This window comes from Gopherus flavomarginatus, unplaced genomic scaffold (genome assembly GCF_025201925.1).
Source record: "Gopherus flavomarginatus isolate rGopFla2 unplaced genomic scaffold, rGopFla2.mat.asm mat_scaffold_55_arrow_ctg1, whole genome shotgun sequence".
NCBI classification, from domain to species: Eukaryota; Metazoa; Chordata; order Testudines; family Testudinidae; genus Gopherus; species Gopherus flavomarginatus.
Genome location: NW_026115116.1, coordinates 331200 through 344948, shown reverse-complemented (window position 1 = coordinate 344948; position 13749 = coordinate 331200). Strand labels below are relative to the sequence as shown.

The 13749-nt window shown below is 51.2% G+C and overlaps 1 protein-coding gene and 1 non-coding gene across 2 annotated transcripts in view; both read left to right on the top strand.

Moving 5' to 3' along the window:
• Positions 1–13749, top strand: part of LOC127042548 (zinc finger protein 560-like) — a 357221-nt gene that overhangs the window by 90059 nt on the left and 253413 nt on the right. The window lies entirely within an intron of this gene.
• Positions 12910–12982, top strand: TRNAV-AAC (transfer RNA valine (anticodon AAC)). The gene has a single exon. It is a non-coding gene; the product is annotated as a tRNA-Val (tRNA).

The window sequence follows — 13749 nt, the reverse complement described above, 5'->3', positions numbered from 1 at the left end:
TGGGGAAAGCCGACAGGCGCTGAGGAGCACAGGGTTCAGACAGAGACATCCGTTAGGAGAGGAACTATTCACAGGGATTCTCTATAGTTTAGTAAGGTGGAGAGGATGGAAGATGACAATGTACAGGTAGGTTCTGATGAGAAACAGTGAAATGAAAGAGTCTCCCTCAATTACATCATGTAATAGCAGACAGCTAAAATGGGACACATTTTAGAAGTGCTTAAATACAAACGCTAAACGTCTAAGTACTAAGACTGGTGAATTTGAGTGCCTGGTATTGAGTGACGATATTGATAGAATAGGCATCACAGAAACCCTTGCACCCCCTCCTGCACCCACATGGGGAGACTGACCTGTGAGCATGGAGCAGCTGGCATTGCTACCCCCCACTCCTCCCTGGAACGCTGCTCATCTGGGCACCCCTAGGGGCTGTGGGATGTGGGGGCAAGAAGTGAGATCATCCGAGCTCCCTGCATCCAGGTCACTTTCCTCAGCCGGGCTGCATAGCGGGAGGGCAGAGAGCAGCAGCTTCTGATGCTCCCCTCACAGCACAGCCCAAGTGGGAAAAGTGACCAGGACGCATGGAGCACATAGGGTGGCTCCTTACTCCCCTCAAACCTCTATGGACCCATGGAGGAGCATTGGGGCAGGGGAGAGCAGTGAGCACCTTTGCACTGCCACATGGTGCCCTTAGACCCCTGGAGCCCTGGGCGGCTATCGGGGGGCACCACCCCTAAGGCTGGCCAGGCTCCCCAGAACGAGCAGCAGAAAACACAGAGACTGGCCACACACTGAGCAGTGGTAGCCTAGGCGGCTCGTAATGGAGGCTCAGGGGGGAGGGGTGTCATAACATTTTTTTCCAGATTTGGACCTTAGCGTCCAAAATATGGGTGTTAGCATGAAAACCTCCAAGCTTAGTTACCAGCTTGGACCTGGTAAAGCTGCCACCAGCCAGGGATTTATACAGTGCCTGGCTCGCTGTGGTCTCCCCAAAACCTTCCCCGGGGGACCCCCAGACTCAGATGCCTTGAGTCTCACAACAAAGGGGAATAAACCATTTCCCTTCCCCCTCCTCCCCTCCAGGTCTTCCCTCCCTGGGTTCCTGGAGAGATATACAGAAGCAAGCTCCGTGAATCTAAACAGAGGGACTCCCCCCTCCCTGTTTCCAGTCCTGGAAATAGAAGTACCAAGATAGCTAATCTCTCTTCCCTCTTACCCAGAGGGTATGCAAAGTCAGGCTAGTAAATCTAACACAACGAGATTTTCCCCCTGACTTCTTCCTCCCACCAATTCCCTGGTGAGCTGCAGACTCAATTCCCTGGAGTCCCCACTAAAGAAAAAATCCAACAGGTCTTAAAAAGAAAGCTTTATATAAAAAGAAAGAAAAGGACATAAAAATGGTCTCTCTGTATTAAGGTGACAAATACAGGGTTATTTGCTTAAAAGAAAAAAATGAATAAACAGCATTATCCAAAAAGAATACAATTTAAACATTCCAGCAACTACACACATGTAAATACAAAAAAAACCAATATAAACTTATTGTCTTATTATCTTTGTACTTACAACTTGGAAACAGAAGATTAGAAAGGCAGGAGATAGAAAAATCACTCTCATAGCCGAGACGCCACAGACACAAGACAAAGAACAAAGAACTCACACACAAACTTCCCTCCACCCAGATTTGAAAAAGTCTTGTTTCCTGATTGGTCCTCTGGTCAGGTGTTTTAGGTTACTGGTGTTACCCCTTTATAGGTAAAAGAACATTAACCCTTAGCTATCTGTTTATGACAAGGGGGCTCAGCCTCCCCAAACCTTGCACTGCCAAGGGGACAGTGGGGCCCATGATCAGGGGCCCTGGCCAAGTTAGGTCCCCATGGAGAAGTCTCCCCTATGTCAGCCCCAGGGCTGGAGGAGCTCCCACTCTCTGCTACAGCCCGGGGGCTGCAGCAGGGGCACAGAGCTTCTCTGGTCTCAGGGCCACAGCGGGGCAGGGGTAAAGGAGTGATAGGGTGGGGCTGGTGGGGGAAGGGGTGGAACAGAAGTGACAGTGGATGGGGCCATGGGTGGAAGGGGGTAGAGCCACAGACAGAAGGTAGGGGCATGGTTCTGGTGCTGGGGCCCCCACACTTGTTCTCCCTTTCCCGGGGGTTTGGCATCACTAGCCCCAGCTTAGCGAGTAGGGTTCAGTGGTCCCCATAATGTGGGGTGCGACTCCTAGGGGGACACAGAGGAACATTCATGGGGGCACCTCAGGACCTGAGCCAGCCCACATAGAGGGCAGGGAGGGAGCACCACTCTGCCACAGCTCTTCCCCAACCCCACCCTCAGCCTGAGACTCTGGCTCCCAGCCCGGCGTCGACCCCTTTACCCCTGTCCGCACCCCTCACCCCAGAAGCAACAGCCCCACTCCTCCCAGCCCCGGTTCTTGACCGTGGCTTCCGAGGGGCCACAGCCATGGCTAAGAGGGCACAATGTGAAATGTTTGGGGACCACTGGTTTAGGGTGACGTCCTCAATCACTTCTCTGCAGTCCAATAAAAGCTATTCCTCACTCACCTACCCCTCCATCAGGACGGACTAGGTATGTTCTGCTGCCCTTCACTCATACAGGAAGGAGAATAACATTTCATTCCACTCAATCCTAAAGTCATTTGTAACCCAAGACCATCCCAAACTGGTCATTTTGGGGAAGCGGCACCATCATGCTGCATAGCTAGGCAGAGTAGGTGTGTCTATGCAAACACGGTCTGTTCCGGAAGTCTTTCCCCAGCTCCTCACTAGGTGAGAGAGGGGAGCTCATTCAGACCCTGCTTTCGCTTAGTATTTAAAAACTCCTTAGTGTCTCTATCTCTGCCGGCCTTAGATTTCTCCTCCTGTCCGTTTTTTGACAGCTCAGATGAGGTGACCGAGTGGTTAAGGTGATGGACTGTTACCCCGTTACGCTCTGCCTGCATGGGTTCAAATCCCATTCTCATCAGAGGCATTTAGTCTTCACCCTCCTTTATAGACAACCATCTCCCCCTTTGGTACAATAACAGATCAAACAATGTTGCTTGTGTTACCCAAAATTGGGTCAGGTAGTAAGCTTAGAGAGGACTAATAATGCCCCTCCCCCCCAGAGTTTGGCAGAAAGCAGCACATTTATTAGCTTGATAGCTAAGCTCAAAAGAAGGGATGGGGGAGGGTGTCACACTCATACTCACGCTCCCAGGACAGGCCTGGCAGTGGAGATGTCAGGATCCTTTAAGGTAAGTGTCCCACAGCGCAGCGATGGACGGTGCGATGAAGATCAGTCTCCCTGAGGTGCAATAGAATGTTACACAGCGAACCACTGGCCAGATGGGCCGGGTGAAGGGCATTCACTGGAGGTACAAAGGAGAGTGGGAAAGCCACTTCACAGGCATTCAAAGCGGGAAAGGACACAAGCTGCGGGAGTTTAACAAACCTTTTCAGCATACAGGTTATACAGAGCATACAGATCACTGCTGCTCCTACAACATGATAAGTTCTCAAGCAGCATGTTTCTTACTTTGCCCATCTGTCAATTTTGATGATTATTGATGGAAATATTTTGCCATTGGGTTGTGTGTTTACACAGAAATTGACATTTACCAACAAATACACAATCCTTCCAAGCCTGCCTAGTCTGCAGTTGATGGGTTTAGAGGGACACATTCACTCTTCCAGGTCCCCATTCCAGGCCTGTGCTCTCCAGGTTGTCAACTTCCCGCACTGCTGGGATCCTTCCCTCATCTCCCCCCAAACCACTGCCCCACCCCCACTTCTGGGGTCCCCTCCCTACACTGTCTAACTCCACTGCTGGCAGGATCCCTTCCTGTTCCTTTCATTTCCTGCCTCCACTCTGGGCAAAAGCTCTGCACTCTTCCCACACCAGAAGTTGAACCCAGGCCACCTGGGTGAAAACCAGGAATCCTGACCACTAGCCCATATGGGACTATTGTTGCATCTGACGAAGTGGGTATTCACCCACGACAGCTCATGCTCCAATACGTCTGTTAGTCTAGAAGGTGCCACCGGATTCTTGGCTGCTATTATTACTACAACTCAGACCTTGGCTACACTGGAGAGTTACAGTGCAGGTGGTGGCTTTACAGCGCTGTAACTTACTCCCCGTCCACACTGGCAAGGCACATACAGCGCTGTATCTCCCTGGCTACAGTGCTGCATGTGCTCCACCTCGACGAGAGGAATAAAGAGAACAGAGCTGGTGATGCAGCGCTGGGGTGCCAGTGTAAACAGTGATTAATCTTACTACGCTGTCACTGACCTCCGGAACCTTCCCATAATGCTTTTAAGTAGAGATAACGCTCTTTGTTTTGGTGTGATGCCTCTACTTGCTTTGTTGTGAGCTGAAGGCTCCCGGAGCTGCTTATCTAAAAACCAAACACAGTTACTGTTTGCAGTGAATGAGCAGAGGCAGGGGGATCCCTTTGGAACACCCACAGCTGGTGTTTGCTTGAGGAGAGAAGCAGCCGGGTGGGCACGGGGGGAGGTCTGTTTTGGATCAGCGGCTTATTTGGGGGGTGCAGGGGGTGCAGCAGGGGCTGGCTGGGGATGGGCTGGCTGCAGGCAGGGCAGGGGGTGCAGGTACAGGGGGTACAGCCCATCCTCTATGGTGAGTGCCTCCTTCTCCTCCACCTCCTCCCCCCTCTCCCTCTAGGGTAGCAGCAGCAGCCTGGGGCTTGGGGGCTATTTCAAGGGCCCGGGGCGCCCCTGCTTCCACTGCCCCAGCTCTGTAAATAGCCGCGGGAACCCTGGGGAAGCGGCGGGGCTCCAGTGGCTATTTAAAGGGCCGGGGAGGTAGAAGCAATGGGAGTCCTGGACTTTTTAAATAGCCCCCAGAGCCCCGCAGCCATACCCCAGGGCTCCAGCAGCAGGGCTCTAGTGGCAATTTAAAGGGCCTGGGCTTCCAGCCCCTGCTGGGAGCCCCAGGCCTTTTAAATTGCCCCCTGGGGAAACTGGGCCACCCTGGTACAGTGCACTGGCTTTTGCTGGTACTGGGGCTTGGGTGCGGAGTCCTCTTAGGAGCGAGGCCGATTCAAGGGAATTGGTTAAATTGGCCTAAAGCCGGCCCTGGTGGCTGGGATTTAAAGAGCTCTGAGCTCCCCGCCCGCCTGCCCAGAGCCCTATAAATCCTGGCCGCGGCTGAGATTTAAAGAGCTCTGGGCTCCCTGCGGCTGCCGGCAGCTCAGAACCTTTTGAATCCCGGCCGCGGCTGAACTTTAAAGGGGTTTGGATTCCCCGCGGCTACGGGCAGCCCAGAGCCCTTTGATTCCCGGCTGCGGGACGCACAGTGAGACTTCACGGGCCGCACGTTGCCCGTGGGCCGTATGTTGTGCAGGCCTGGCATGGAGGGGCAAAATAGGTAAGAAATTTCCGTGGCCTGTCACTAGCAAATAGTAGCCACCATGGATCCTGCCAGAGGTGGCTACATCTTAGCACTGTGGGAAGCAACCCTTCAAAGAGACCATTTGTCTTGTGGTTTGGGATACTTCTCAAGACATGCTGCACTCAGAGTGACCCCCTCATCCTGTGCCAGCTGGAGAAAAGAAAAGGGGCCAGCCAACTCTCCCACTACCAGCTGCGAACCACTGATCCCCAAACAGGGGGAGGCCTCTGACTTTGATGTGTATTAAATATCAGGCTGTTCTCTTTCTTTGGCAAATATCTAACAGAGCTAAAAGAGGAAACAAATGATCCTCAAAGGAGAGGGGAAAGACAATCACTGGGAAATATAATCCCCTGCAACATCCAGAATGGAGAGCGACTCAGGGCAACAGGTTCCCCCGAAGGAAGAAGTTTTTGGGATTTAGAAACATAAGGAACAGCACAAAACTTGAGAGGATTGTTAATTGACATTTGATAATGACACAGAGGGAAAACCTGAGCTTTCAGATCAGTGTTCAGAAATGAAAGACAAAGGGTGGAAATCAGAGATTTTGGATCCATTTTGCAAATTATAGAGAGGAAAGTGGAAAATCAGAGGGATTTTATATCAGTTGTTGATAGGAGGTAAAATCTGAGTGTTTCACATGAATACTTGATAAATGAATAAAGAGGAAATGGGCAACATTTGCAAACATTTTGTGTTCAATAATCTGAGAAAAGGTGTAAATCTGAGATTTTCTTATTATTTTATAATTAGAGACAGGAAAATCTCAGGGCATATTCAATTAGAAATAGACAACTAGAGAGAAGTGGGGCAAATGTTTAGGTTATTTTATTTGAATCTTTGAGATTTGCAAAGAAATTGTGTCACAAACTGCATATTTGATAACATGAGAGGAAAACACCAAGATCTGAGGGGAGAGAGTCACTTTCCTGTCAGGGCCCAGTGCTCCCTCTCCCTCCCCCTCCGGGGTCTCTCACTCACTGGGGGCTCCAGGCGGGGCTGGTGCGGTCAGAGCCTGGGGCTGCCTAGGGGGCAGGTCCCAGCTGGAGAAAGCCCCTCCCCCCCGGCCAGGATAGGAATGTGCTACTGGTAGCAGCCTGGGGCTGGACCCTCTCTATGGGGGACACTTGCTCCCCCCTCCCCTTCCTGGCCCTTCCCACGCCCTGTTCCCAGCAGAGAGTGGCCCCCCCAGCCCAGCCCAGAGGTTTCCCTGTCTCAGGCCCCCCCCCAGCCTCTGCCCAGTTCAGAAATCACTCGGGGTACCATTTCCCACCTACACAAGGACAAATCACTGCAGGTGAAAATGGGGGGAAACACCCCAAACCTGAGATCTGAACTGGCTATTGGCAAAGGGGAGAGAAAATGGGGCACAATGGGGGGAGGGGAACAGGGAACTTCTCAGGGGTTTGAGGGAAGGGGGTGTAAGCCTGAATGTTGCTTGTTGCTCTCTAGGGAGAAAGGGGGGAGGACAGGAGAGGAGGGGGGTCTCCACGGAGGGGGCAGTGGTAATTCCAAGGGGATCTCAGCCCTCCCTTTTTCTCCCCGCTCCTCAGGGGTCACCTGCTCTTCTCCCCTCGCCCCCCGGCCATGTCCCGGCTGCACAGACATTTTCCATCCATCCCTTTCCCAGGTCTCCCCCCTCCGCAGCCCCCGCCCGACCCCACGCAGGGGCTGCTAGGTGTAATGCATGTCCAGTAGGGATTTCTCCCCTACTAATCCTGGGGTGTCCTTCTCCTATAGGTTAGTCTACTAATGATCTCATCTTGGTGCCATGTGTGTCAGTTCATTGCCATGGCACTCGTGTGCTTAGACATCTGAGGATGCTCTATAGAAAAGCTCCTTGAGTGGGGTGATCCACAGGGAGTAGCTCAAAGCTCCAAAGTGCCTGGCCGGGGCAGGACATTGGCACAGCAAGGGCGGGGTGTGGCAGTGACATCACAAAGGCCTTTTGCAGGACCTCACACTATTGATCAAAGACTATTGGTGAGCAGGTGGTGACCTCACAGAGAGATCCTGACATCAGTCAGGGGCCAGGGGCTAGGGAAACCTCAGAGACCCCTGTGGCTTTGCTTCAGCAAGTCTCCTTCTCCAGGTCTCTGTCTGAGGACTGAGAGGGTATTCGGGTTCACGGACGTGAGCGCCAGGAGAAACCTCTTTCCAGTTTTCTCCTTCCCTTGTAGTGATTTTACTAGAAAACAGCCGTCCCTCTTTAGAAGGTAAGAGCCTCCTGGAGGTGTGAAACCTGTTCAGTCTGATCCATCTGGTGAGAGTTGAATTCTAGGCATGGAAAACATGAGTTTAAGGAGGCAGAATTTTATTCCGCACCTGGGATTTTGTCCCTTAGAATCATGGGGACATTAGGGTTTGTCCTTTGTGTTTCACCTTTTCCTCCATCCACCTGTCCCTCCCTCCTTTCTCTTCATCTCTTCTTTTGTCCTTTCTCCTGTTCCCCTCCCAACACCAGGACGAGTGTGTGCGTGTGTGTTGCGGGGGAGTGCTCTGCAGCTCTCACTGTGGGAGTTCCACCCAAAAATGTGAGGCTGAAATAGTGCTCAGGCAGTCAGGGCTGGATTAACCTTTTGTTGGCCCTGGCACCAAACATATTTGTGGGCCCCAGTATAGTCACTGTGGGCTCCGAGTGTGGGCCTGGTGGGGCAGTGCCATTGGTGCCTTCGTATACCCGGTACTGAACCTCAGAGACATTTTTCATTTTGATCACACACCTCTCCATGACTATATACATTGCCATACACAGCTCCCTCAGCCTGCGGGTTTTCTTATTGAGCTGTACACCCATGTGGGTTTACCAGTGTCCACAGTGAGCAGAACTTTCATAGTGACCAAGGAAACTCCCCACAGATTTATCTCTTTCCTCATTCAGACCTTCTCTAGCCATGTCTCCAGTACCCCCCCATGTCACCAGTCACTGCATGTGGTCCTAGTCTCAGCTCAAAGTCCTAAAGCCAGCAGACACCTGATCAGTTCTGACAGATCCCTCCCTCAGCCCCCATCCTGCCATGTGAGCAAGCCACCGGCAAACACCATTTCCCCAAAGTGAGGACTTAGCCCTTGGGAATCTGAAGACACCAGCGTCTCTCCCTCTGCTCCCATCTACGTGCTAGTCTGCAACCTGGTTACCACCACCTCTCCCCATACTTGTTTCCTTTCTACTTTGGACATGCTCCCAACCAGCTGGAAGCTCCCTCTGCAAGCCTGACCTGCTCCCGCCTTCCCTGCTCCCCCGACATTCCTTTCCTACTGGTGACCTCTGTTCCTTGAGGTTAACTCCAGTGTCTTTAGGTGCTCTAGCTTTATGGCCCCAGGAGTCATAGAGCCACTTGTAGTTTCTCTAGCTACAGCCATGGGGCAACTGCCAGAGGCCAGCCTTAGACAGCTGCAGCTACTAGCCGCAGGAGCGGAGGCAATGCCAAGGCTGAGCATGCTTGAACCTTGCAAGGGCAGCACTAGGGACTCTAAATCCTCAGCACTGGCCCTAGGCAGCTGCAGGCTCTGGAGTTAGGCACTTTCCTCCTCTACGTTCCTGCATGGTTACAGAACTGCAGTAAAGTGGAACAATTATCAGCTTCTGTGATTGGAAGATGTCTGGATCCATCTAATAAGACCGTCCTACATAAATGAGGAAAGTTGAGGTGCCTTTATTATTCTTTTGTTCCATTCTTTGTTTCTATGGGGAATTTGCCAGTGCAATATCACTGTCTTCCTTTTAAACAAACAAAACTAAAAAAAAAAGTGTAATGGCTGTTGAAAATAGCAATTCCAGCCCTCGTTAGCACTGTGAAGACCCCAACGTTTGTTGCTCAATTTTCTCCTACTTTTTCTACAGTAAATGACAGTGGATCAGCATATTTGATTTGGGAGAAATGAAGTAGCAGCTGCCCAAATTGAGCTTGAGCACTCCTGATTTTGAGGTGTTCAGATCTGGAAGGCAGGGGCTAGATTCCCTTTATGAATATTAGATACATCTGGAAAGGAAAAGTCAGTTTCTATTTTCATGGCTCAGAAGTGGAAATCCTCCTGTCCTGTATCTGAAGCTGTCCAGGTCCAGTAGAGCCTCCCCTTCCTTACTTACCATTTTACCTTCTGGTGGGATCCACATACCTCCCTTGCCCAGCTTCAGATAGAGAGGGGCCCTGTCCAGTTAGTCCACCCAGTTCCATCTTTGGGGGCTGCCAGGCGAGGTCACACCAGCATCCCTAAGCCTGTCTGGGGAAGTCTTCTGAGGGTGCTACCTGGGCCAAAGCCTTCTACTCCTTGGTCACACCTCTTCCCTACTCACAGGTGGCACCCCCTTCTAGCAGCCAGCCAGCCAGCCCCCCAGCACATGGAGTCTCACAGCTTCCACCCTCCCTTTCCTGTTGATAGCAGCCAAGAGAATGCTGGGAAATGTTCCTTCCCTGCTCTAAGGCAGGGAGCTGGTCAAGGAACTACAGCTCCCAGGGCCCTATGGGGTCTCAGCTCCCCTACTGAATCCAGGCTGCTCTGAGCCTCCCTTTCTGCAGAGGGGAGAAAGTTACTGTTACAGGTCCCTTCAGAGCTTGGGCCTAGCACTATGGCACCCTGTCAAATCCAGTACTGCTCCCAACTCTATCCAGCTCTGCTGCTGGCAGGATCCCTTCCTATTCTTTTTGTTTCTTGCCTCCCCTCCAAGGAGAAGCTCTGCATTGTTCCTGTGTGGGGAATTGAACCCAGGCTGTCTGGGTGAAAGCCAAGAATCCTAACCACTAGACCACATGGGACTTCCATAACACCTTTACATGTTCATATTCAATAACACAATTAAACGTAGCCATTCAAAGTAGCCATTTAAAAGAAGCCATTCAAAAAACTTCAAAAACAGACTTCAAAGAGAAATTGCAGAGTTACAACTGATCTGCAAACTTAACACCATTAATTTGAGCTTGAAGAGGGACTGGGGGTGACTGGCTCACTACAAAAGCAATTTTCCCTCTCTTGGTATTGACACCTCCCTGTCAATTACTTGGAGAGAGCCACATCCACCCTGACTGAATTAGCCTTCAACACTGGTTCTCCTCTTGTATGGTAACTCCCTTTACATCATGTTCCAATATATATTTATGCCTCTATCTGCAATTTTCACTCCATGCATCTGAAGAAGAGGGCTTTTTACCCACAAATGCTTGTGTCCAAATAAATCTGTTAGTTCTTAAGGTGTCACCGGACTCCTCGTTGTTTTTGTGAAATAAAAGCAAAATGCACTCTAAGCTGATCTTAACCCTTTCAATGCTCTTACAAACTTAGACTCATAGACTCATAGACTCATAGGTCAGAAGGGACCAATCTGATCATCTAGTCTGACCTCCTGCACAAGGCAGGCCACAGAACCCCACCCATCCAATTTTGTACAACCCCTATCCCAGGACCGAGTTATTGAAATCCTCAAAAATGGTTTGAAGACCTCAAGCTGCAGAGACACCACCAGCAAGCGACCCGTGCCCCACGCTGCAGGGGAAGGCGAAAAACCTCCAGGGCACCTGCCAATCCGCCCTGGAGGAAAATTCCTTCCCGACCCCAAATATGGCGATCAGCTAAACCCTGAGCATGTGGGCAAGAGTCACCAGCCAGCACCCAAGAAGGAGTTCTCCGCAGCAACTCAGTACCCATCACATGCAACATCACCCCGCAGACCATTGAGCAGACCTGTCTGGTGGTAATTCAAGATCAATTGCCCAAATTAACGATCCTATCATAACATCCCCTCCATATACTTATCAAGCTTTGTCTTAAAGCCAGGAAAGTCTTTTGCCCCTACTACTTCCCTCGGAAGGCTATTCCAGAACTTCACTCCCCTAATGGTCAGAAACCTTCGTCTAATTTCAAGTCTAAACTTCCTAATATCCAGTTTATACCCATTCGTCCTCGTGGCTACATTAGTACTAAACTTAAATAATTCCTCTCCCTCCCTAACGTTAACCCCCTTGATATATTTATATAGGGCGAGCATATCCCCTTAGATGCTTAGATCTAAGATGCTTAGAACTTAGATGCTTCTCACCACAGGCCAGCTGGTGGCTTTTCAGCCAGGCTCTCCCCTTTCGTCAGCGCTTCAGTTGCTTGGTGTGGGGGTGTCTGTAGATGTAGGTGGACGAGAGAGACAAAGCATGGCAAATGTCTCTGCTTTTATCATGTCCTTTCTTCCCTCTTGGCTTTGCTCCCCCTTCATAGTCAGGTGAGCATCACTGCGTCTCTCCAAGCAAGTCTGAGCAATTCCCCTGGGGTGTCCTCTTGCAGGTAAGTGATTGCACTGTAGCTCCCTTGCTGAACAATGGCTGTTGATGGGTTGTTTGACACCCTGTCCGGGTGTTGGTTACTTTCCTTGCTGTTGTCACTGGGGAGCTAATATTTGGCTGACTCCCCCACCTTACAGCATAGTGATAACCACACTGCACAATTCTCATAACTTCATATGCATGAATGGTAAACATCTCTGGGTAGAGAAATGACTTCCAGCAGATCATATCCTTTCCCCTGATACCTTACAAGGCATGCTCTGTATATAAGATCACGATTATATGAAAATGAGGAATATGGGGGTTACAGCACACTCCCCCAAAGGTACAGAATGTCACACTGAGATTCTATTTTCATTTGTTATGTAACAGCATTAAAGAGATCCAGTGACTGACCAATGGCATTTTCAAGTGCTAAAATGGCAAGCGCTGTTGGTCTCTCATTGGCCATCAGCGACTGAAGATACGGTTTAATGAGCCAGAGCTTCAAGGCGAGGGTGGCTCTGTCCACTGCCTTCCGTTGCGCTGCTGGGCACCAAGTCCCTGGCGGTCAATATGTGAAGCTGGGAGAAGAGAGTGGGGTGGCAAGCGGTGGTAGAACTTTTGCCACCAGGGTCTAGCTGTCTAACTTCCTCTTCGTACTGCTGGGCCCCCGTTGCCTTCAGGTAACACAGGAACTAAGGCAGGAATAGGGTGAGGAAGCAAGTAAAGCCGAGCAAGGAAGGCAAAAGTTAATCTTATCTTCATGGGCAGCTCGCAATGACGTCCTTTTTCTGTGCCAGAGCTGACAACAACATCCCAGATAGAAAAGTAACAGGCCAAAAAGAAACCTAGCAGCTGCTGAAACAGTTCAGCTGGGAGCGTGCTAGACTAACAGGCTCTTCTATCCTCCTTTATGCACGGGCGGGATGTTTTCTGAGAGTGCAGCAGTTCCTTTAACTGCCACGAGTCCCTCATTTCAGGCTATGCAGCAGGAAAAGACAGCATGAGCTTCTGCACCGAGTTGGCCCACCTGACCTTTCATTCTTCTCTTGCTCTTTGTCAGCAAGGAGAAGAAAAAGAAGCTCTCCCTCAAGCTGGAGTCACACGGGCGAGGTAAGGACGACTTCCTGAGTGCTGGCTCCAGTCCTCTGCCCTGCCAGCTGACCTATCGAGGAGCTACCACCACATTCTCTAGATTTGTCCATCGGTCTGTGCCAGAGTGAGCAACAACCCAGTAGGTGGAGTTTCTGTAGTGTAGTGGTTATCACATTTGCCCAACGCGCAAAAGGTCCCTGGTTCAAAACCAGGCAGAAACATGCTGGCTTCCTTTCCCCAGATCTCCTTGTTATTCAGAAAGGGCACTCCTCCTATTGGCCTGTCCCTGGGATAACTCCAACCCCTGCATGACAGAGGATGCTGACAGCAGTGGAGAAAGCACCTTGGTGTCAGGCTGGAGAACCTAGAGTAGTTAGGCCAGTCACCATTTGGAGGCTTGTGGCTTGGCCACCTCTGCTGTTGGAGGTTGGCCTATAGAGGCTCTCACTTCCTGCTGGGCTCCTTTGCGTGACTGGCCAAAGGAGGAAGTGAGGCAGGAATGGGGCAATAGAGGAAAGTTGAGCTGAGGAAGGGAGGGAAGAAGCTGTGCGGCTAAGTGGGGTTAGTAGAGCACCACCCTTCATTCTGCAAAGCCTGGGGAGGTGTGGTTGGCTGCTGGGAGGTAGAATCCTGTGCCTGCCTCTTGGCTTCCCAGGAGTGGCTACTTGCAGCCCAGGAGAAGAAGGGAGGTTCTGGGTGAAAGGAAAACAAGCAAAGCTGAGTCCAAGTGGAGAATGGCGGCTCCTTTATGGCCAACCTGGGGGCATGACTGATGGTTTTAGAGGTGGAGGCTGGGCTGGCTGTGAGCAACTGGGATCCAGGAAACCCCCACCTGCCCTTCTGAGGGCTGAACCCATGGAGGTGCGGTTGGCTGCTGAGAGACAGACCCCTGTGGCTGCCTGTTGGCATCCCAGGGATGGCTACTTGCAGCCCAGGAGAAGCGGGGTTCTGGGGGGAAGGAAAAGCAGCAATGGTGAGGCTGAGTGGG